Below are 24,556 nucleotides of genomic sequence, written 5' to 3'. Positions count from 1 at the left end.
GTCATTATTTGCTACCATAACTTTAAAATACATTTTTAATTTTCCACTTGTAGAACTGACATAGACATTGTCTATCATCTGCTTCTCCAAATCATTAGCATCAATACTTTTCATTTTTGATGTTTCATTAGCAGCTTTCCCCTGCTTCTTCAAATTATTACCATCTTTCCCCTTCTTCTCCAAAACATTAGAAGCTTTTCGCTGCCTTTTTGCATTCATATTAATCATTATTTTGTACTGTCGTTTTAAACTATTAGTGGATGATCAACAAAATCATCATCTGAACTAAGGTGCTTCTGATTAACATTATCCACCATCTCATTCTCAAGAGACATATTCCTTAAATTCAACTATATAAACATACATTTTACTAAAATTTATTAACAAAATTAACAAAAGTAATTTTTAATACATTTGAAAACAAAAAAGATATTAATTTACCTTCTCAGAAGGTAAGCCATAGAGCTTGTCATTTAACTCCTCAAATTTCAGCTATTGTGTAACCTTTCATCTAAGAATTTGTGGAGATGTATTTTGACACTGAACAACAACAAAATTATGCAAATATCTAAAATATTCATAGAACCATATCTGAATAGCATAAGAGAATCCTGAAATTCAAATAATATTGTTGCTGCTTATCCAAAATACCTGACATTGTTCTCACTGTTTCCTCATATACATCTATTCCCCATGGAAAACTATTGTAATCACCATCATCAACCAAGTCCAAGTACTTCCTATCAACCAGTTTTGTGTTCTTAATAGAAAAGAGGAATGAATTTATAATAAATAGCACTGCCATCTTAATAGCATCTTCATCAGACTCAAATGTTTTTGTAAGAAAACAATCCATAAGGTATTCTTTAGAAACAGAAGGGTAATCCACAAAGTACTTTCCAATTGAACGATTATTCTTTTGTGTAGCTTCACTACAAAGTTGTAAATCACCGGTACATTTTAATCCACTCACACAAGCAAACTCAACCAAACCAAAACGTAGCTTAACCCCATTGACAAGAAAAGTCATTTCGTTCGCTTTCCCTTTTTCTACCTCCTTGGTTAACAAATAGTATACTAATTGTGTTTGCAGTTTTATACTAGGAAAATTCAACAATTAGCCAAAGCAAGTTGACTTAAAAAGTTCAAGTTGTGTTGTTGATGATTTTGTTTTCAAATTGCTAACAATCTCAGAACTGAAGTTACTGCCAAATTTTGGTCTATCACTTGCACTAAGTTGCAATATAATACACACACATATATAAGTATATCACATGGGTATACATTATACAAAGTATCTATCATAAATAAGGTGTAATATAATTTACCTTCCAATATGATTTGGAATGTCTTCTCTGATGAATAATTGATTCAGAAACCTTCCTTTTTTTTGTAGGCTTTATATTATTTTGAGAAATATCAACTTCTGGTTCCTTGGCACTTTTAGAACCACTAATTTCTCATTCCTTAGCACTTTGAGAACGTGTTATTCTAATACTAGTTGTCCCAGAGGTATTCGAAGATGATCTAGAGGTATTTCGTGCTTTAGCCCTTTGTAAACGCGTTTGTCCTAAACAAACAGCTTTTGTTCCACTTGATGATGATGATTCTCCAACTGCAAGCGCACTTGGAGCATCTTTCATATAAGATTCTGCCATTGTAGGAGAATGATATTCAATATCCATAACAAAATCAGAAAATTCCGATGACATGAGATTGGATGAATAGGTTTTTTACGCTTGAGAGAGTGCTTTCTACCAATACAACATCAACAATTCTCACTCGAAATTAAACTTGAAATTTAAAAAATTAAAGTTCGGGAATATCCAATTAAACCCTAATGGTTGTGTATTTTGAAATTCGAGGTAATATATGTGGGACACACGAAATATAAACATACCATTTAGGGAAAGGCACATCGTTTGCAAAACTGATATAGACTCTACTATACTAGATCAGTATAATGCCGTAAAATTATGAAATCCGACTTACTATCCATAAAATATAGACTCCTAAGAAATGAGTGAAAATATAATTATTATTGTAACACATCTCCCAACGTATAATATAATTTGTGGTTAAATGCATAAAAGACTGAACGCAATGGTTATGTAAAGTACTGAAATTCAGACGAAATGATGCACAACTCCAAATATATAATATAATTTGTGGTTAAAAATGCATAAAAGACTGCACCTAATGGCTATGTAAAGTACTGGAATTTAGGATAAAAAATCTGGATTGTGCACATCCAATATAAAAAACTGGACATTATGGTTTCGCATGATGTATCTCCAACATAAAATACAGGAAATAAAATTTTAAATTATTTAACTCAAGCAAATTATCTTAGAATGGGCATCTAAGGACAATGTACCATATAACAATTACCTATACAGGTTTTGGCACGATTAAGTGAATATCTGATACAAGTACAAACTTGGCTGGGCAAAGCAAGTACTTCAGTGCTTAAAGCGTGAAGCGGCTTAACAAGAACACACCATCAAATATATAATCTCCAATACTTACAACTTTATTCCAATCAATAAATCGGTCAAATTTAGGATAAGAAATAAAAGCAGGTATATACCAAAATTCATCATTTGTAACGACCCGATCGGTCGTTTCGAGAGTTTTAGCACCCAATTTTCCCATTTCTGCTTCTTTTTGTGTGGTTCGGCTCTTTTTTGTTGTGTTGAATTGATTTTCTCGGGTTCAGAATGATTGTAGAGAGAAATGAGACACTTAGTCTCTTAAGTTGATTATAAAGTTGGAAGAGTCAACCGGATGTTGACTTGTGAGTAAATGATCTCGAAAATTGGTTTTTATGATTCAAATAGCTTTGTGAGGTGATTTGGGACTTAGGAGCGTGATCGGAATGTTTTTTGGAGGTTCAGAGTAGATTTAGGCTTGAATTAGTAAAATTGAATTTTTTGGTTGATAGTGGAGATTTTGATATAGGGGTCAGAATGGAATTTCAGAATATGGAGTAGGTCTGTTGTGTCATTTGTGGTGTGTGTGCAAAATTTTAGGTCATTCGGACGAGGTTTGATAGACTTTTTTATCAAAAGCAGAATTTGGAAGTTTTGGAATTTCTTAAGCTTGAATTCTATGATGATTTGATGTTTTGATGTTGTTTGAGTGTTCCAAAGGTTGGAACAAGTTGAATGATGTTATGGGTTATGTTAGCATGTTTTGTTGAGGTTCTGAGGGCCTCGGGTGAGTTTCGGGTGGTTAAACGGATCAAATTCTTGTTTTGGAAGTTGCAGATTTTCCTTCAGGTCCGTTGCAGACATTTTGTTCTTCGTGATCGGGTAGAAGGGTCCGCAATTGCGTAGGATTATTTGGGGGTAGAGGTAGAGTTGTTCTATGTAATCGCAGAGGTAGGGTTGCGATCACGTATGTGTATGAAGCTGTGCTTTGCGAACGCGTGGTCAGAGTCACGTTCGCGTAGGAGAAAGTGATCTGAAGAAGGGCTGAGGTGATTGCTCTACGTGATCGCATAGGTCTGTGTGGTGTAGCTTCATGATCGCATGGAGTTTATTGTGATCATGTAAGGTTAAATAAGGGCAGACAGTTTTTGTGTTTTGCGATCGCGAGGCATTTTCTGCGATCGCGATTAAGGAATTAATGCCTAGGAAGAATGTTTAAATAGCCATCTTTGCAAATTTCAGGCCATTTCTCACCATTGTTGGCCGGATTTGGAGCTTTTAGAGAGGGATTGAAGAGGGAATCAAAGGGAAACACTTGGAGGTATGATTTTTGAACTCAATACTCGATTCTATGGTGATTTCTACCTAATTAGACATGAAATATATGGGATTTAAAGCCTAAAATTGGGGATTTAGGGCTAGAAATTAGAGACTTTGATTTAAGGATTTGAGGGGTCGTTTGTTGTCAGATTTTGATGTATTTGATATGTATGAACTCGTGAGAATGTAAGGGTTCTAGTTTTGTTATTTTTGTCGGAATCCGAGACATGGGCTCGGAGGTCGGGTTTGACCAATTTCGGGATTTTTAATGTAAATTGGTTATTTTTGAGTGGGATTTGTTCCTTTAGCATATATTGATGGTTATATACTTATTTTGGTTAGATTCGGGGCATTTGGAGGCCGAATCGAGAGGCAAAGGTGTCGCGGGCTAGAGTTTGGCTTGCCTTGAGGTAATAACGCTTCCAAACTTGGTTCTAAGGGTTCGAAACCTCGAACTACGTGTTCTATGATTGTTGTTGAGGTGACGCAATGCCAAGTGATGGGCGTGTGAGCGTGCACTAGGATAAATGCAGCCTGGATCATTCCATGGCACCGCTTAGTGACTCTTTTATGTTTTTATCTGTGTTGTAATTATGTGATTATGTTAATGAGTTGCAAATCATGCTAATTATCATGTTAAGGTTTTACGCCAACAATGTTGAGACCCGAGAGGTCGTTTCTTGTTGTCATGTCATTAGCTTCATTTATATTCTATACCCAGTCCTGTTCATGCATATTATATCATGCCTCAGTCTCGATTACGACTATTTGACATATCATATCATTGTTCGGGCTTGTATCATGACATTTTAAGCCCTAGTGTGTGAGACTATGGAGTATTGACTAAGTGAGGCCGAGAGCCTGATATTGATTTGTCACGCCCCGACCCTGGGGGCAAGATCGGCACCCAGTGCCTCACCTATCGTTATGTACCAACTTGCAACTAAGGGACTCTGGATATATGATGTCATAATTTGACCATGGGCCACATTGCAAGATAACTGCGAATGCTGACTAAATGTCAATATAAAACTGGGCCAACAAGGCTATCATAACTATTACAGCTGACAAACCAACAAAATATACATACAAGGCCTGCAAGCCCAACATATCGCACTGACTGACAGGATATGTCTACAAGCCTCTACTGATGGATATACTATGATCGGAACAGCTCCCCGACCTACTTATAACATATATACATATATATATACAACATTTACTTAAGGTTCTAGACCCGAAAACTCTGAAAGGCATGGAGCTTACCGATCAAGCTGAACTCAGGCAACACTTATTGAAGAGGCCTACACGTCTGTCTGTCTGACTTGCATGCATGAAATGCAGCAGCCCCAGAAAAAGGACGTCAGTACAAAATAATGTACTGAGTATGTAAGGAAATATATTGAAAGCTGAAACTGAACTGATAATATAATAACTGCGAGTAGATAGAACTCAAAGATAATTTGAAGATATGCTTACCTGTTGATACTAACTCAACTCGCTTAATATAGTTAGTAAGATAGTTGTCCGGCCCTATAAGACTTGGTATATATATATATATATAACTGCTCTGCCGTAGTAGGCTTGCTCATAGGCGCTCGGCCATAATAGGCTCTGTATCTCGACCAATTGGGCTCGCTCATAAGTGCTCGACCATAGTAGGCTCGGTATATGATTTACCATCTAATCAGAGGTTGCCCAATAGAGGCCTGCCTATCGATTATAGCTCGATGGTAATGAAAATACTTTTAATACCGTATATATATAAACGCTCTACTCTTTTGACCGGAAGAAGGAAATATTTAACTGAATATGCAGTCCCAATAAGAAGAATATGATAACTTACAAAACTAGAAAAATATATGTAATTTGCGAGACTAGCAAAATATACGTAAGTTCCGGGATACAATTTTTTTCTCTATGTGTCGTTATCAAACTTGTGTAATTACGATATCATGTTAAAATGAAGGAAAAACTTAGCCTTAACATACCTGGACCGATTCTCTTGAAAGTTCCTCTAACACACGTCTTTTGTGACGAACACGTAACAGCGGATTAAAGCAGGGAAAAATCCGTATGATATTCTTGAGAAGGATTGCACTGTATTCTATTAGAATTGCCAAATCCCGTTACTATTACGTAGTATAATTTTGTATGAAATCGCACGTTTTTTAGTTATTGAAGATCCATGAAAACTCATGTTTCTGAAATTTTTGAAAGCTCACCTTGAAATGGAATGAAGCTCACGTTTTTTGAAATGAAATGGAATTGAGATTTACGTTGAAATGAAATGAGCTCACATTCAAGAGTTTCCAAGAATGATTTCTCTCTAGTTTCAAATGAATTCTCTTAATGTCTTTCTAGGCCCCACTTGACTTTAATGCTCAAAAAGACTACTTGTCAGAAAGTGTGACACTAATCTATAATATTCATTAGTCATACTATCCTTGATTGTCATGATCCCACGTGGACAAGACCATTATTACTCTTACCCACTTAATTGGGTAATATCCTGTTATCCGGTAATTAATCCATTATACGCAAAATTAAGAATTATTCCCACTTACTTAAAATATTTCTCACTTTTCACATTCCTTATATACCTTACTACAATGGTCATGTAGTACCTTGTATGGAACTAGTCCATAAATATGGATATTTTAGCTCGGGCCGTATTTTACTCCAAAATGCCAAACTTTGACCAAAATTTATTTTCTTTGACTTGCTTCCCCTTTCATCTTCACGAATTTACTCATCACTTGTTTGAAATAGCATAATCCTTATAATCTCCAAATAATGTTTTACTTGGACTGATGTCAATTACCTTACGATAAATTTAACGTACAATACTGCAGGGTGTAACATTGTCATGACTTATTACTGCAAAGTGTAATATCATCGCAATGTAATATTGCTGGGTGCAATACTGTTGTAACTTATTACTGCGAAGCGTAACATCATTGTAATTTAATACTTCAAGATGTAACATCATCGTAATATATTACTGCAGAGGGTAACATCATCGTAATATATTACTGTAAAGCATAACATCGACGTAATAATGTGAGGCGTAACATTATTCCCCCTTTAGAACATTCGTCCTCGAATTTTGACTGATGCACTTATTATTTTCATAACTTATATCTTCCGAATACTTTAGAACTTCTCTTTCCATCTAGGCGACTATTTTATGAATAAGTCCAAAGTCTAGGGCATTCCCCCCTTAGGCCTCCTTCTCACACCACAACTTGTAGTCGGTATCCTTCTAGTCTCGTAACTGTTGCTACCTTTCACATACAACCTGTATGATTTTGACTTTAAAGGTGCCGAATCTCTAGGCTTTATATATAGATCGTGATAAGATGTCCCTTTGCTCATCTATGAGTATATTGAAGTTCTTTGCTCGGTACATTGTTGAATTTACGAATATTGCTATATCTTATTGCATAAGTCCGTTTAGCCATCCGTATGAATTTACTACCATAACTCTTACTTTAATTTATTGTTGATAAGGTCCGCTACCAAATCCCAGCTTACTCTCGCTGCTTATTCCATATGTATAAATTTATGTCCTTTAATGCTTCCTCATTATTGCTCATCTTTAGAATGATGGCCTATTATCATCTCATACTTTGTGACTTTTGTCCATCCATTGTTGATTTACCTCAATATTGATCTACAATATACCACTGATAACTTGAAACTTCTTAGTAATACTTTGCCACTAAGGCTTACGTTACATCAAGGAATATTCGAAGTGATTCCCATAATTGTATTTCATAGTGTCTCAATGTGATTCACCATATGGGGGGTATCCTAATTTCGTGCCGCCAGCGAAATCTTTTCTCCTTCTCTTCTTTTTTTTCAAATCATTATTCAAACGAAGGCCCAAACATCATCTTTATCTGTCACGATTATACCCTCATTTAATTACCAGGTCAGCATTTCATTCCTTCTAAATGTTATTAATCTTAGACTCCTTTGAGTTCATTCAGGCTATACTGAACTCTCAATAACTTAGAGAAACCATTACCTCTCTTGTTTCCATGGACTAAATCTCGAGGACTTATCCATGCTCATCACCTTTTCACTTGCCTTTCCTCATCTTTACTCATGTTTCATTAAAACTTTGTCGCTCTACCATACTTTAGCTTGCGACTTTTACATATCCATTTAAACTACTCGCAACTTTCCTTCAACTTTCTTGCACCATAGATTTCCTTATGTTATTTTGGAACGTCAAGCGAGACATCACATCATCTCCAACTTTTCTCTACTCTCGTAAATAGATCTCTCAATATTTAGAAACCATAGGGTGGAAGACATGTCGGCGATGCCGCTATCACTCCTGGTTATTGGATCCCCGTGCTTATAGCCTTCTATCTGAAGTATGGACTATTCACGATCTTCTTCCTGACCTCCCTTCCACCTAGGTGTAATTCACGTACATAACTTGAAGCTCTATTATAATACTCACACCTCTGCAACATACACAATCTGATGGGAGCTTTGTACTGACTTATTTTGAGACTGGTACTTCTTCTAACTGGCTTTCTTGTAGAACCATTATAGATTATGGTTGTTGTGTTATTTCTCTTGAACATCTGATATTAAGAGTGATTCTGTCATGTTCTCAATCACAACTTCTATAATTTTTCCAGGTCCAATAATCAGACTCCTAATTTACTTGGGTGATGTAATTCTTTAGCTTCCTCTTCCTTCCGATCAACCTTCATGTAGGCTTAAGCTATCTTCCGATATGTGGCTCATGGTATCAGTTATTACCTTAGCCTTATATGGGCGTTACGGAATATCCATAATACAAATTTCTAACAATTCAATCCTTTGTCTATGCTTGGGCTCAATTATTCCTTTTAACTTATACCGGAGTCTTCTATGACTGTATGATTGCCAATAAATATAATGCTCCAAAATCTTGAGTGTATCCATAACGTACTAATGCTAGATCATTGATCGAATAATTCCTTTCATTCCATCTCATCTTTCTTTAAACGTGTGCAATTACTTTTCCTGGTCTTTCTATGTCACGACCCCGGTTCGCCCTCCGTGAACCGTCATGACGGCACCTAGTCCCTACGACTAGGTAAGCCTAAATTGCGGAAAATAAACCATTTTGCAGAAGTAAAACAATTTAAAACAGAATTAGAGTAATAAGACAATGTTTAAAGGTGCCGCTCGGCATACACAATATTTAACTCTCGGAAACCAATACATATCTGCAAGACCCAGAAACCCATGAATCACAAGCTAAGGATCACTACACAGTACTCTAACTCCAGAATATCTAACAAGGAAAAGAAATACAGAAGGGCAAATGTTTAAAAGCTAGAATAGAGAGGGACGCCTCAAGGGTGATAGGACTAAGTCGCAGTACCTGGATCTGCACATGAAAAACATGCGTAAGAGGGGGCATGAGTACATCACAGCGGTACTCAGTAAGTACCAAGCCTAACCTCGGTCGGGTAATGATGAGGAATGTCAGGGCCCAACTGAGGTTAAACAAAATACAAGTTATAATAGTGTAGAACAAGATAGTATAATTAAGTGCAACAGTAATAAATAACATAGAATCGAAAGAGCAACAACAACTAGAATTGAGGCAAAATAATCACGGAAAGGAAATACAACTCAACATAGAGATAACAACCGGGGTACCTTCTAGGATACCGTCATGTAGTCCCAATTACATCTATCTAATGGATATCCCGGGTTACCGTCGCATAGTCCATCATACATATCCAAAGGATCTCCTGGGATCCCGTCCCGTAGTCCAACTATTAGTGCGCGGGGATCTACCAGAATCCTGATCTGTAGTCCCAAATATAAATACCTAGTACTGGGGGAATCTACTGGGTGCAATCCCATAGATCCATATAACTGTACAGGGGGGTCTACCGTAATCCCACATCCGTAATCCCAAATAAACACACAAGAGGGATCTACTAGAATCCCACATCCGTAGTCCAAATGTAAATACACAACAACAATAGGAAAATATTTAGAAATGGCAAATTTCATATTAAGGCAACAAGTAATTCTAGTCTAGCATGCTGCACAGAATTCAGGTAAGGCAGTTTGAGCAAATAAAGCAATTAAATCACTTAGACATGCTATCCTAAGCTACAACAGGCTTAATAGTGCGAGTAATAAAAACGAGAAAGGAAACATACTAGTAATTACTTAATGAAAATCGGATTTTCAATGATTAGCACAAGTACGCACTCGTCACCTTACGTGCAAGGCATTTCAATTACCAAGTATACCAAATCCTATGGGGAAAGGTCCTCCCCACAAGGTTAGGCAAGCCACTTACCTCGAACCGGCTCAATAATTAACCCGAAACTACGCTCTTGCCATGAGTACTCGACTCCAAATGACCCAAATCTATTCAATTCAATTGCATAATGTAAATAACACTTCAAGTAACTGATTCTACAAAGATATTCTAAGCTAATATGCGAAATTATGTAAAATGACCAAAACACCCTTCGGACCCATGTCTTGGAATCGGGTAAAATTTACATTTTCAGAAATCTAGTACTCTCATGAGTGTATACATAATAAGAAAACTGAAATTGGAGTTCAATTGACCCCTCAAATACTAATGTTAAGGTCTCTTAATCTCAAGCCCTAATTACCCATTTTTCCCAAATTTCTAACCACCAGTTAGGTCTTTAATCATATATAAACAAGTTATGAAGTCAAAAATGTTACCTCCAAGTGATTCCCCTTCAATACCTCTTCAATCCTCTTCAAAAAGCTTCAAAATCGCCCACAAATGGAGGAACTTAGGATAAAAATCGCGGTAGACCTTTTAAATCATTCTGCCCAGGCATTTAAATCCTTCTTCATGAACGCAGTCAAAGACTCGCATTTGCGAAGCACAAATTGACGTTGAACATTATCCCTTATTCGCAAACGCATCCCTTCTTCGCGAACGCGAATGCTCAGCTTCCCAGCCCATCGTGAATGCGACCCCTTTCTCGCGAACGTGTAGTTCAAAGACCCTAGCCCTTTGCGAATGTGGGATCTCCCTCACGAACGAGAAGGCCAAACGTTCAGCTCCACATCCTAGCCCTTCGCTAATGCGAGGGTCCACTCGCGAACGCAAAGAACAACTGGTCTGCAACACATACAACAGTTTTCTGCAACTTCAAACATCATGAAATGGTCCGATTGACCATCCGAAACTCACCCGAGGCCCCCGGGACCTCAATCAAATATACCAACATATCCTATAACCTCATTCAAACTTGATCCAACCTTCAGAATGCACAAAACAACATCAAAACACCTATTTCACATCGGACTCAAGCCTAAGAATTCCAAAAACTCTAAAAATATGCTTTAGATCAAAACGTCTATCAAACCTCGTCCGAATGACCTGAAATTTTGCACACACGTCAAATTAAACACTATGGAGCTACTCCAACTTCCGGAATTCCATTCCGACCCTCGGATCAAAAATCTCACTATCGAACTGGAAACTTCAAAAATTCAACTTTCGGTATTTCAAGCCTAAATTAGCTATGGACCTCCAAAACACAATCTGAATACAGCCCTAAGCCCAAAATAACCCAACAGAGATAACGAAACCATCATATTTCCATTCCGAGTCCGTCTTCACACTGTTCTAACTACGGTCAACTTTCCAACACTTAAGCTCTCATTTAGGGACTAAGTGTCCCAAAACTCTCTGAAACTCAAAACCGAACATCCTGGCAAATCAAAATAGCAGAAATAAACTTGGGGAAAGCAGTTAATAGGGCATTGGGGCATAAATTCTTAAGACGACCGGCCAGGTCGTCACATTCTGCCCCTTGTTGCGTGCATACTTAACTCATCCTAGTTCCCACACATGCCAAAATTTTTGTGCAACTCATATAGTCTCGAATAATACCTTCGATCTTTCTCCCCGTTCATTAGCCACGGTAGGTGCCACTTTCTTTTGGAGGGCATACAATTTTTGTTGTGAGACTGTTTTTACATGACCATTTCTTTATTAGGTCATTGTGCTTAGGTTGAAGCCTTCTTACTCATTTCCTCAGCTAGTCCTTCACTATAGTACTTAGGGTGGATCCTCTGACTCTTGTAAAGATGCGAGCTTATTATATCGTATACTCGACGGACCTTCTACTGTCCTTCCTTGCCTATACTTATCCGTAGTTACTTATCTCTACGCCCTTGTGCTTGTGAGGTTACTTCTGGATTGATATTTTGACCGTCTTCCTAGTGGCACTCTCTTTTATTTTCGTAACACTCATACAGTACCTTTTTAACTTCTCCAACTTCTATATGAATATATCTCAAGTATTACAATGTCATAACTACGGGGCTGAATTCTCCATGTTGTGGTTAACTACATTTATCTTGCATGATCTTGTGACGACCCGAAGGGTCATCACCGTAGTTCTTCCTTGTTCCGCGCTTTCGAGGCCTTGAAAACCTCGCTTTTAGTTGCCTCGATTGGCGTGCGTAGTTCGGGCGTGTAGCCGGAAAGTTTTTATGTTTAAATATGTGAATTATGTGAAACATTTGATGAATTTAGGTATTAATATGCATAATGTTGACATCGGTCAACATTTTGGGTAAACGGACCTGGACCTGTGATTCAACGGTCCCGGAGGGTCCGTAGAAAAATATGGGACTTGGGCGTGTGCCCGGAATCAAATTCTGAGGTTCCAAGCCCGAGAAATGAATTTTTGAAAGAAATTGTTATTCTAAAATTTGATATGAAAATTTGAAATGAAAAGGAGTTAGAAAATATAGGTATCTAGCTCGTATTTTGGTTCCGACACTCGGTACAAGTCTTAAATATGTGTTAAGCACTATCTGTAAAGTTTGGCTAAAAACGAACGTCATATGACGTGTTTCGGACTAAAAATGGAGAATTTGAGTTATGAAAGTTGAAGAAAAGAAAATCATGTGTTTGAGGCTTGATCCTATGTATATGATGTTATTTTGGCGATTTGATCGCACGAGTAAGTCCGTAAGATGTTTTTAAGGTTGTGTGCATGTTTGGTTTGGAGCCCCGAGGGCTCGGGTGAGTTTTGAATGGATCCCAGGAGGTCTTGGACTTAAGAAAATGCAGGTTCAGGTGTTGTAGACACCAGCGCGGCCGCAGTCATTTCCGCGCGGTCCGCGATGCCTTTCTGTGCGGTCCGCGTGGCTGAGTCTGAGGGCTAGGGTTTCAGGTCAACCAGTGCGGCCGCGCACCAAAACAGTGCGGTCCGAGCTGGAAGGGTTCAGAGAAGCCCCAATTTTTCTCCCACTCGGCGCGGCCGCAACACATTTTTGTGCGGTCCGCGCCAGGTCCTCAGAAAGGTATACAAGTTCGGAAATGTCAGTCATTTTTCACTTTTCAAAAACCCAAAACCTAAGAGGCAATTTCCAAACAATGTTTCTTCTCCAGAACGATTTTATAACTTAATTTCTTTATTCCTTAACATCTTTTAATATAATTTCAACTTCAAATCAAAGATTTTCATGGGGAAAATTGGGTGTTTTTGGTAGAACCTAGGTTTTCTACAAATTGAGAAGTTGGACCTCAATTTGGGGTCCGATTTAAAAACAAATCATATATTTGGATTCATGGGGGAATGGATAACCGGGTTTTGGTCCGAACCTCGAGTTTCGACCACGTGGGTCAGGGGGTATTTTTGACCTTTTTGGGAAAAACCTTGAAAAATCTATTTTCATGCATTGGGGATGATTCATTTAGTAATTATTAATGTGATTAAGTAACTTATGACTAGATCCAAGCGGATTAGTGGTGGAATCAAGAGGTAAAGCTATACTAGAAGCGTGAGTTGAGTTTGGAGCATTCGAGGTAAGTGTTTGTTCTAACTTTGGCTTGAGGGATTAAGATTTGGATATTATTTGCTACGTGTTAACTGTGGAGTATGGTGTACAGGCATGGTGACGGTTATCTATACACCGGAGTCTAGCCTGACCGTGAGTCGTAGTTGCTTTTAAATTCGAAAGATGTGAAACAGTTGGGCTAATTACTTGCTAATATAATTATGAAGTGATAGTTGAGAAGCAGATGAGTTAAAGAAGGAAGTGTGGTATTTTTCCCTTGCCGGGACCTATTGTTGATTTGTTCTCCCTTGCCGGGATATTTAATCTTGTTGTATATTCCCTTTCCCCGATTGGTTGTGACTGATGATTGGGTGAGGAAGAGCGATTATGCACGAAGGGTCTTTCCATGCCATGTTTTGATAATTATGCACGAAGGGTCTTTCTGTGCCATGTCTCTAATTATTTATGCACGAAGGGTCTTTCCGTGCCATGTCTCTAATTATTTGAGCACGAAGGGTCATTTCGTGCCTTGATGTGAGAGTTATGTGAGGAAAAGCACGAACGGTGATGCCCGTGCACTATAATTGACAGTTTTGGTGAGAATTGAGAGTAAAAGCACGAAGGTTGGTGCCGTGCACCTGTTGATTCACTTGCTCTCTTTCATAGATGCTAATTATTCAGTTTCCATCTCTCTGTTCGTTGGTCTTATATCTAAATTGTTACACCCGACAGCATGTCCCCTCCCTATTATCTGTTTAAATTCTGTATATCTTTCCGTTGTTGCACATATATCTGTACAGGTTATTTGAGGTAGGTCCGGTCTAGCCTCGTCACTACCTCGCTGGAGTTAGGCCAGGCACTTACCAGCACATAGGGTCGGTTGTGCTGATGCTACACTTCTGAGCCCTTTTTGTGCACAGATTCGGGAGTAGCTTACGGACTGCAGTAGCAGTAGACTGGGAGCGTGCCTTCAGTCCAGAGACTCCTAGGTAGTTCGCTAGCGTGTGTGGGCCCTGAGTCTCATCTATTTTATTTGTGTTTGTTTTCATTGTATCGAAGCAGACTCCTTATGTATTTTCTTTCAAACTCTTATTTGTAGTATCTTATAGTAGTCCGTGAGTATTGTGACACTAAATCTTGGGTAGAGGATGATGTTAATTTTTCCGCATTTTCGTTCATTTAATATTAAATTAAGGCTTCCACTTGAATTTATTGTTTTTATTATTATCTTGTTGAAAATTAGTTGAAAAGGTATGTTAAGGTTGGCTTGCCTAGCTCCGACAGTAGACGCCATCACGACTCCCGACGGTGGGGAATTCGGGTCGTGACAGATCTGCGGATTTGTTTGTAACTTCTTGCCTAGTCGTGACTAGGCTCTTCCTGAATCAAATGCTAACTACTCGTTGACACATTCTCATGTCAATATTCCGCAAAATCTTTCTTGGGTTATTTCCTTTGTCTTAACTTATGTCTCGCACTGACTCCTTTTCTATCAATAACATCTCAGGCAAGGATCCTTACTTCCTCTCATTGACGTCGTATTTGCATAATGTTCTGGAATTGTAGCATATACGTAGGAACCGAATAAGTGTAATCTTATTCCTTTTTCGTGTTTACCGCATTCTTCATTTATTACTCCATATTCCCCCCTTTAGGGGAGTATTAAGACTTGGAGCTATGACGACCTGCCTATAGATGTTTTTCCTCTTCATCTTTGGTATCTTTTCACATTATCAATGACCCTTACTCACCTTGTGGTAATCCTTTTGTACCAAGGATAACAAAATCCTCACTCGCGATGGTGACACTTAGTGTAACTAGCACATACAGTCTTTCTAGCTTAACATTGCTCACATTGCTTGCTTTGGGGAAGCGTCTCCCTAAACGATCATTCTCTGAATTCATCATGGATCCTCTTCTGTTGTCCATTCTATTATTGTCGGAATACAATATGCAATTCTCATGATGCTGACTATCATCAAATCACTCAGTTCCGTATTCATGTTTAGTTTATCTTATTCACCAGTCCATACTAATTTCTATTACTCTAGGGTCTAACTTTTCCTGTTGTTAATCACGTTATAGTCGCGAACGTATTTCCCGAAATGAGGATATGACTGTATGGCCCATAATCTTTTATTGTCTTAAGGCCCATCACCTTTCGTATCTTTCTTCATTTAACTATAGGTTCTGTAACACTCTATCGTTGTCATCCATGTATCGCATCTTACTTATAATTCTTCCTTATCTCTCTTCTCATTACTCTACTAATATTTTTGCCTATCACTTTTATTTGAAAACTTCAACATTATATTCTTTTACTTTTAGCTCCCCTTGCGTCATCCATTGGCTCTTCGGGTTGCCAAGAATTCTCGTTCTACTAGGGATGGGAGCCATACTAAGGTAATATTTATCCCTTTAGGCTTCCAGTGCCTATTTTTGTAGTACCCATATCTAGCTGTACTATTTTAGAGTGCACCATCTGGGTGTCTCATAGAGAGATCTATTAGCAGATTTGCAATATCCTTCGGAAATGTCCACTGACGCAAATATTTCATCCATCATACCTTGTTATACTACTTATGTTAACCCCCATAGGGCATATCTGGAATGGGTGCGACCAATTGTATACACCTCTATTACTATTGAATATAACTCAACAAGCTTATGTTCCTCTGCATCAATTATAAATGCCGCTAACCTTCATTAACTGGGCACCTCGTACCCTTCTTCATCTTGCTTCTGTTGCTTGTTGAAACTTGTATTTATCTTCTTAATCTCTCATTTTCTTTCACCATAAAGATGGATAGATATTCTTTCCTTAAGGCTTCTTATCATGAAGCTTACACCTTTCAGTACACCCATGATCTGATAAAGACCTCACATTTACTTATCGCAGGCATCATGCAAAAATCCAATTCCTCTGGCTCAGCTCTTTCTCAATTATCTCTCTTTCCAACCTTCTTTCCGGATATAGGTATCCTCTTATTATGAATGAAAATAGAATTTCGGAGTTTGAATTCTTATAAGTGAGCTCTACCAGACGATCTAGAGTAAGAACAAAGAGTGACAATCCTAAATGCCATATAACCTCCTACTTATAAGTGTGGTGCACGATACACCCATAAACAAGACTCTACTAGACACAGCTTGTAGACTTCCTAGGACATAACTGCTCTAATACCACTTTTGTCATGCCCCGAACCTGGGAGCGAGACTGGCACCCAGTGCCTCACCTATCCTTGCGTACCAACTTGCAACTAAGGGACTCTGAACATATGATGTCATACTTTGGCCATGGCCCACATTTCAAGATAACTGTGAATGCTGACTAAATGTCAATATAAAGCTGGGCCGATAAGGACAGCATAACTATTACAGCTGACAAACCAACCAAATATACATACAAGGCCTGTAAGCCTAACATATTGTACTAACTGATGGGATATGTCTACAAGCCTCTACTGATGGATATACTATGATCGGAACAACTCCCCGACCTACTCATAACATATATACGTATATATATAAGATGTACATAAGGTTCTAGACCCGGAAACTCCGAAAGGCATGGAGCTTACCGATCAAGCTAACTCGGGAAACACTTATTGAAGAGGCCTACCCGTCTATATGTCTGGCCTGCACGCATGAAATGTAGCACCCCCAAAAAGGGACGTCAGTACAAAATAATGTACTGAGTATGTAAGTCAATATACTAAAAGCTGAAACTAAACTGATAATATAATAACTGCAAGTAGCTGGAAGTCAAAGATAATCTAAAGATATGCTTACCTGCTGATACTGACTCAACTCTCTTAATATAGTAAGTAAAATAGTTGTCCGGCCCTATAAGGATCGGAATATATATATAACTACTCTGCCGTAGTAGGCTCGCACATAGGCGCTCGGCCATACTAGGCTCTATATCTTGGCCAACTGGGCTTGCTCATAAGCGCTTGGCCATAGTAGGCTTGGTATATAACTTACCATCTGATCAGAGGTTGCCCAATAGAGGCCTGCCCATCGATTATAGCTCGTTGATAATGAAAATACTTTTAATACTGTATATATGTAAACTCTTTACTCTTTTGACCGGAAGAAGGAAATACTCAACTGAATATGTAGTCCCAATAAGAAGAATATGGTAACTTAAAAAACTAAGCAAATATATGTAATTTGCGAGAATAGCAAAATATACGTAAATTCCGGGATAAATTTTTTTTTCTCTATGCCTCGTTATCAAACTTCTGTAATTACGATATGATGCTAAAATGAAGGAAAAACTTAGCCTTAACATACCTGGACCGATTCTCTTGAAAGTTCCTCTAACATACGTCTTTTGTGACGAACACGTAATGACGGATCGAAGTAGAGGAAAATCTGTATGATATTCTTCAGAAGGAATGCACTGTATTCCCATAGAATTGCCAAATCCCGCTGCTACTACATAGTATAACTTTGTATGAAATTTCACGTTTCTGAATTCTTGAAGATCTATGAAAGCTCATGTTTCTGGAATTTTTAAAAGCTCACGTTGAAATGTAATGAAGCACACATTTTTTGAAATGAAATGGAATGGAGCTTTACGTTGAAATGAAATGAGCTCACATTCAGGAGTTTCCAACAATGAGTTCTCTCAAGTTTCAAATTCTCTTAATGTCTTTCTAGGATCCACTTGACTTTAATGCTCAAAAAAACTACTTGTCACAAAGTCTGACACTAATCTATAATATGCATTAGTCATACTATCCTTGATTGTCATGGTCCCACATGGACAAGACCATTATTACTCTTATCCAATTAACTAGGTAATGTCCTGTTACCCGGTAATTAATCCATTATCCGCAAAATTGAGAATTATTCTCACTTACTTAAAATATTAATCACTTTTTACATTCCTTATACACCTTACTACCATGGTCATGTAGTACCTTTTATGGCACTAGTCCATAAATACCGAGTATTTTAGCTCGGGCCATATTTTACCCCAAAATGCCAAACTTTGACGAAAATTCATTTTCTTTGACTTGCTTCCCCTTTCATCTTCATGAATTTGCTCATCGCTTGTTTGAAATAGCATAATCCTTATAATCTCCAAATAATCTTTTACTTGGACTGATGTCAATTAACTTATGACAAATTTAACGTACAATACTGCAGGGTGCAACATTGTCATAACTTATTACTGCGAAGTGTAATATCATCGTAATGTAATACTACTGGGTGCAATACTATCGTAACTTATTACTGTGAAGCATAACATCATCGTAATGTAATAATGCAGGACGTAACATTATCACAATATATTACTGGAGAGTGTAACATCATCGTAATATATTACTGCAGAGCATAACATCGACGTAATACTGTGGGGCGTAACATGATTGACAGTATGGGATCGGGTTGCACACCACAACGATATGTTGATCATGCCTTCGCTGGCATTGATATAGCACTTGGGCTCAGAGTAGACCCTCCGGAGTCTTTACACCCCTAGTGAGCGCAGTTGACGATATTAAGGGATAGATCTTTCCTGGACATGGATCTTGTCCACAGTATTGGTATGGAGAATCTTCTCTATGAGGTTGGATCGTCCTGTTTCCTCAGTACTGGGTGACTTATAGTCAGTGCTGCATATATTCTGCGATGGATCTTTCCTGGGCCGAATGGGTCATATACAGTACCGAGTGGTTGAGCACTATGAGTGGAAGTATTATACGTAATATTGATCATGCTATCTATGCATTGGTACTTAGGGGTTCCTGAGCTTTATACTCTGTATTGTTCATACTGTGTTTATTCACTGCTGAGAATTTACTTAAACTGTAAGCATGTCTACTTTTCTGTATAATTAAATGTTGCCACCTGTTGAGGTTTGGTTCGTCACTACCGTTAGTCCATTGTTTGGACTTGTTACTTACTGAGTTGGTTTACTCACGTTACCCTCTGCACCCCTGTATGCAGATCCAGGTATATCGGGGCACAGTAGCAGCCGTTGATCGAGGTTGCAGGTTGTGGAGTTGATGAGGTATCTGCATGGCATTCGCATGCCTTGGCTCTCCTTCTCATTTCCAGTTGTATTTTTCTCTTGGTTCTTAGACACTTTGCCAGTCTATGTATTTACCTTAGATGCTGATGATCTCAGTGACACCATGGTTTTGGGATGATTGTATCATAATATAGATCATTCTTTTATGTCTTAAACGATTTGTTTTAAAAATGATGAAGGTTTTCCGCAAATGATTTTTAATATTTACACTGTGTTATTAGATTGCGTTGGTTTCTCCTTCTTATCTTGCTCTTTTCCACATTTTCTAGACTTATGTTGTATCAGACAATCAGTTATGTAGTAGAGGCTCTAGACTTGTGACACCAAATATTTGGGGCTTATAGTTCATGTTTATTTGACTTCCGCTTATATTTTGTTGTCTTAAACACTTATTATGGAAATTTGGTATCTAAACCTATGTTAGAAAATGGTTTTATAAAAGGAACGTGTTGTGGTTAATGGTTTGGGTTGGCTTGCCTAGTAATGTGATAGGCGCCATCACGATCAGGTATTTGAGGTCGTGACAGAATCCGGGCACGTAGACCGGAGGGTAATTTTGTCAACTTTTCTATCAGGGTTAGGAATGGTTATAAATTGGATTATAATGAATAATTGAACATATATTAATGGGTTTACATAATTATTGGTTAGTTTTGGAGCATTGGAGCATCAATTTGAGTCGTCGGAAGGGCTTGGAAGCCGGTTTTGGAACTTCAGAGCAAGATGAGTCTCCTTTCTAACCTTGTAAGAGGGAATTGTCCCCATAGGTGAATTAATTGGATATGTGCTTCTATTTGTGGGGGCTACGTACGCACGAGGTGACGAGAGTCCGTGTGTAGCTACTATTTTGTTTAAGTCTGGGTAGTCTAGGACCCAAAAGCATGCTTTACTTGAAATAATTGTAACCTTATTGACATCTTAAATTGCTTTAATCGTATCAAAATGGTAAATGATTTTCTAAAAGAGTTAAACTTTGTTTTCTCGCCTTGTAAAAGAGAAATTGACACCTCCTTGAATATGTGTCTCCCGAATGAAGTTTTGATTGACTATTTGAATGTGTGTTTCTATGTGTACCTGCGTCGCATGCATGATTTGCGAGTGGGCTGATTGTTTATTAATATTTGATCGCATTGCATGTTTGATTTGCGAATAGGGTAATAGATGCATCTATGGTTCGCGCCATTCGACCCTCTGGTAGTGCACAGTTTAAACATTTGTTGCATCGGGCCGTACGACCTCAACATGATTTGCGCATGCTTGTAATGCTTATTTGAGATTTACTGTAATGATCTGGCCTGTTGTTTCATGAGTTACCACTCCGTTTTCCCCATTTCTACTTCATATTGTTTTGTTCAGCAGTATTATATGTTATCGGGTTGATTGGTTCGGGTGCGGAGAGGTTTTGGTAAGGTTTGAGACACTTAGTCTCTTTTGAGTAAACTTAAGTTGGAAAAGTCAACTGGATGTTGACTTATGTGAATAAGGACTCGGATGTGAATTCCAATGGTTCGGATATCTTTGGGAGATGATTTGGGACTTAGGAGCGTGATTGGAATGTGTTTTGGAGGTCCGGAGTAGATTTAGGCTTGAATTGGCAAAATTGGAATTTTGGCATTTTCCGATTGATAGGTGAGATTTTGGTATTGGGGTCGGAATGGAATTCCGGGAGTTGAAATAGGTCCGTTGTGTCATTTGGGATGTGTGTGCAAAATTTCACGTCATTCGGACGTGGTTTGATTAACTTTTTGATCGAAAGCAGAATTTGGAAGTTCTTGGTGTTTTGATGTTGTTTTGAGCGTCCCGAAGGTTGGAACAAGTTTGAATGAAGTTATGGGATATGTTGCCAGGTTTGGTTGAGGTCCCAGGGGCCTCGGGTAAGTTTCGAGTGGTTGAACGGATCATTTAAAGTTGAGAAAGATTGTAGAAAATCTGTTGTTAGTGTTGCAGACAATTGTGCTTCGTGTTCGCAAGTGGACCCTCGCGTTCGCGAAGGGTTAGGGTGGGAGGCAGGAGCGTTGGCCTTCGCGTTCGCAATGAGGGTCCCGCGTTCGCGAAGGGCTGGGTCATTGTTCATCGTGTTCGCGATGGGGATATCGCGTTCGGGAAGGTTCGAGTGACTGAGGCATCGCGTTCGCGAGGGGTGGTCGCGTTCGCGTAAGAGGATTTTTGATCAACGTTATTTTGTGCTTTGCGAACTCGAGGCTTTGACCACATTCGCGAAGAAGGATTTCAAATCGCTGGGCAGAATGTTTAAAAGGCCATTTTTGTGATTTTTTGCCTAAGTTCACCATTTTTTACTCGGTTTTAGAGCTTTTTGAGAGAGATTGAAGAGGGAATCAAAGAGAACTTCTTGGAGGTAAGAATTATGGACTTAATACTCAATCCTATTTTTATTTCCACCTAATTAAACATGAAATTTGGGGTATTTGAAGCCTAAATTGGGAAGTTAGTGCTTTAAAACTTGAGACCTTAATCTAGGGATTTGAGGGGTCATTTGTGGTCGGATTTTGGTATTCTTGGTATGTATGAACTCGTGGAAGGATAAGGATTCCATTTATGTGATTTTTCATTGAATTTAGAGACATGGTCCCGGGGTTCAGGTTGGACCAATTTCGGAATTTTTGGTATAATTTGATTATTTTCGCATGGACTTCATTCCCTTGGAATATTCTAATGTTACGATTCTGATTTTGGATAGATTCGGCACGATTTGAGGTCGAGGCGAGGGGAAAAGGTGTCGCGGAGTAGTAATTCATCCAGTTTGAGGTAAGTAACCATTGTAAATCAGGAACTGAGGGTATAAAACCCGGGTATTTCGTATTGTTTTGACAAATGAGGTGATGCACATGCTAGGTGACGAGAGTGCACCGGTAGGGATTGTGACTTGGTCCATCCCGTAATGACTATTAAGCCACGTAATTGATTTGAAATCTTATGATATCTCGTATTTTAGAGATTGATACTATATTATGGGATGTATGTCATGTTTCGGGCCTTATGTCGTCCTGTTCAGACCCTTAGGGGCATTTTCATTGTTTTCCTCACTCTATTTGTTTGAAAGCATATCCTCAATTATGTTTTACCTATTTATTGTTTAAACTTGGTTTTTATCACTCTATTTCTTAAAATGTGAAAACTGTTTGGGTTGAGTTTTCCTGATTTCCACTGTTATGTCCAAGTGGCTGTGAGGTTAATGAACGAGAGAGGTTGAGGACCTAATGGTGAGGATTATATATACATTATGGATTGGGCTGCATGCTACAACAATATTTATGAAACTATTATTGATCGGACTGCACGCCGCAGCGATATATATATATTAGATCAGGCTGCGTGCCATAGCGATATGACGCTTGAGCTATAGGAGCCCCTCCGAAGTCTGTACACCCCCAGTGAACGTAGTCGACTATAAACTATGGATCAGGCTGTGCGCCGCAGTGGTTATTATGATTATTACTATTATGAGATATTATTGAGCCTTAGTGTTGAGCGTAAGTACTGTGTGATGAGAGTTGATGCTTGTTGGGCTGTGTTGGTTTGATGTTTCACTTTTTTCCGCATATTTCAGTGATTTAGATATTTAATATGAAAAATTGAGACTTAATTAAATGTTAGAAAAATATTTTTTTATTAAAAGAAATTGATGGTGGATACTTGATTGGGTTGGCATGCCTAGTATTGTGATAGGCGCCATCACGACCGGGTATTTGAGGTTGTGACAAGTTGGTATCATAGCCTAGGTTACATAGGTCTCACGAGTCATGAGCCGGTTCAGTAGAGTCTCACGGATCGGTACGGAGACATCTGTATTTATCCTCGGGAGGCTGCAGAACCTTTAGGAAAACTTCTCATTCTTGAATTCCTATCGTGCGAATCTGTTGATTCTAGTACTAAACTTCTGTTATTCTATTCTCTCCCAGATGGTGAGGACACATGCTACTGGCTAGGATGGACGACCACTAGTACCACCAGCTGGGGCCACTAGAAGCGGAGGACGCGGTCGAGGCCGTTGTCAAGGCAGGGGTGTAGCTCGCACAACAGCTAGGGCAGAACCTGCAAATCCACCAGCCGCCCCAATTCAGGATCAGGTCCCAGTTGCGGACACTCCAGCAGCACAAACGCAGGCACCAGCTGTGCCTATTATGATTCCTGGCCTTCAGGAGGCTTTGGCTCAGATTCTATCAGTATGCACTGGGTTGGCTCAAGCAGTCTCTGTTACTACAGACGCAACTACTTCTCGGGCTGGGGGAGGTACTCAGACTCCTGTTGCTCGCACACCTGAGCAGGTTGTGTAGGGACTTCAGATATCGGGGGCACCTCTAGCCCAGCCAGTTGCACCAGCTCAGGAGTATGTTGTACCAGTTATGCCGAACGACGAGCAATGTTGATTGGAGAGGTTTGGTAGTCTTTAGCCTCCGACTTTCAGTGGTACCGAGAGAGAGGATAGCAGTGTTTCTTGGACAAGTGTTAGAGGATTCTTCGTACAACGGGTATTCTGGAGACACGTGGTGTAACATTTACTACTTTTCAATTTTCTGGAGCTTCCTTTACTTGGTGGGAGTCTTATGAGAGGCGTAGGCCTGTTGGTGCAGTGCCCCTTACCCGGCAACAATTCTCCGTTCTCTTTCTAGAGAAATATGTGCCATATTCTCACATAGAGGAGCTACGCAGGTAGTTCGATCAGTTGCATCAGTTAGATATGACTGTGACACAATATAAGATGCGGTTTTATAAGCTAGCTTGTCATACATTCTAGTTGGTCCCCACGGATTGAGAGAGGATCAGGAGGTTCGTTGATGGCCTCAGATATCTACTTCGGATTCTCATGACTAGGGTGCTATGTTTGAGGAGGTTGTTGACATCGCCCGCGAGATTGAGTTAGTTCGTCGCAAGGAGCGAGAGGAGAGGGAGTCCAAGAGGCCTCAGGGATCTG

Source organism: Nicotiana tabacum, chromosome 6 (genome assembly GCF_000715075.1).
Source record: "Nicotiana tabacum cultivar K326 chromosome 6, ASM71507v2, whole genome shotgun sequence".
NCBI classification, from domain to species: Eukaryota; Viridiplantae; Streptophyta; class Magnoliopsida; order Solanales; family Solanaceae; genus Nicotiana; species Nicotiana tabacum.
This window is presented reverse-complemented; position numbering follows the sequence as displayed.